This window comes from Papilio polytes, unplaced genomic scaffold (assembly GCF_000836215.1).
Source record: "Papilio polytes unplaced genomic scaffold, Ppol_1.0 DF824180.1, whole genome shotgun sequence".
Taxonomy (NCBI): domain Eukaryota; kingdom Metazoa; phylum Arthropoda; class Insecta; order Lepidoptera; family Papilionidae; genus Papilio; species Papilio polytes.
The window spans coordinates 1-1,705 of record NW_013525024.1 but is presented as its reverse complement, the minus strand read 5'-3'; positions in this window follow the sequence as shown (position 1 = coordinate 1,705).

Sequence of the window (1,705 nt, the reverse complement as noted above, 5' to 3'; positions counted from 1 at the left end):
GTCCATCAAACGCCGACAGGCGGCGCTGACTTTACGTAGTTCTCTTTACTTCCGCAATGTCGCTAGTGTTGCAATACTATCGCCACGATGGCGCTAGTGTTGCCTCGATTTTGACATATGGTAGAATGTCATGAAAAATTACAGCAAAATAAAGAAAGTATATGAATTACATGCAACAAAAAAACCTTAACAATTATGAATTAGGAAACAAATCTCTTAGTTTCCTCTTCAGGGAGGCTTTGCTGATTGCTGTTGTGTTAGTTATCGGTATTAAGAATTTGTTGATATATTTCGGAACTACAAATTTTTTAGTGCGTTCACTATAATAATTCTTCTTCGCTTTGACTTCGCGGAGTCTTTCTGCCGCGGCTGCCCTAGTGTTATGACTGTTAGCAATTACATCTTTATGAGTCACAAATCTTGATATGCTTGTAACGTAATTAGGTATTGCGTTTTCTTATCTATAGGTAGTATCTGACACTCTGAATAGCTTATAATAATCATTTTTGTGTTGTATCTCCAATCAATTTAATTAAACCTATCTAATTTTTAAATTTTAACCCGTATGAACCCAACCCATAACTACTGCTAATGACAGAATCAGCTAACGCATAGTATACCATGAACATAATGTGTTTGTTAACCACTCTTGAGCCGATATAATTTAGATAACACAGATCTTAATCTGTTGCATACAATATTTATATGCGGTCGCCAGTTAAAACAGCTATCTATTGTCAAGCCTCACACAATCTACCCTCGGACAGTTGCACATATTCTGGTTGCAACGGTGAAAGCATTCGAATGAGACTCCAATGACATGAAATCCGTGTGCTGCAGCCTGTTTTGCATTCCTATTATAGGGGGAATATATATGCATAGAGTATAATTTCTCCATATTTAATAGTATACCACTGTCATGCGCCCATTGAACTACACGATCAAAATCATCATGCATTAACTTTTTCATTCTCTTCAACTCGCTGCCAGCCAATAACAAGCACATGTCGTCTGCATACATATACACCCTACTCGTATAGTTCTCGACCACATTGACCACATTGTTTACATGCATAATGTACCCAACCGGAACGAACACTGAATCGGTCGGCACACCTAGCACAATACCCGACTCGGCACCCTTTGGTCCATTCACAACCGTAAATATTGATCTTGCATCGAGATAAGAATCAAAAAATCTGTTAGTTGGACCACCATTCCCACATTCCTCCATGGCTTGTAATAGTTGATTATGCTCCAAGGTATCAAGTGCCTTTTTGAAGTCAACATTACCATCGCTCAATTCATTATTGACATAGTCAGTGACCTGTCCGAGAGCAGTGTCAATGCTTCTACCCTTTCTAAAGCCATGTTGACTGTCGCTAGTGATATAGTGCTTTTCTAAAAATGTGCTAACGTGCTGAAATTCAAATGGCCTCTCGCTCGTTTGCCACCTGATAAAAAATATTAATGAAATGTTCTTATTTATGAAATGTATAATATTTCAGTGGACACGAAGGAGGCGGGCGTGGGCGAGCTGGAGGTGGTGTGCGAGGCGGTGAGCGAGCGGCACGTGCGCGTGCCCGTCGACGTGCGCGAGGACGGGCACATGCACCGCGTGCGGCTGCGCCCCGCCCTGCCCGCGCACTACCGCATATACATCACATACGGAGGTACACATTCTTAAGGGTAGATTTCGAAAATT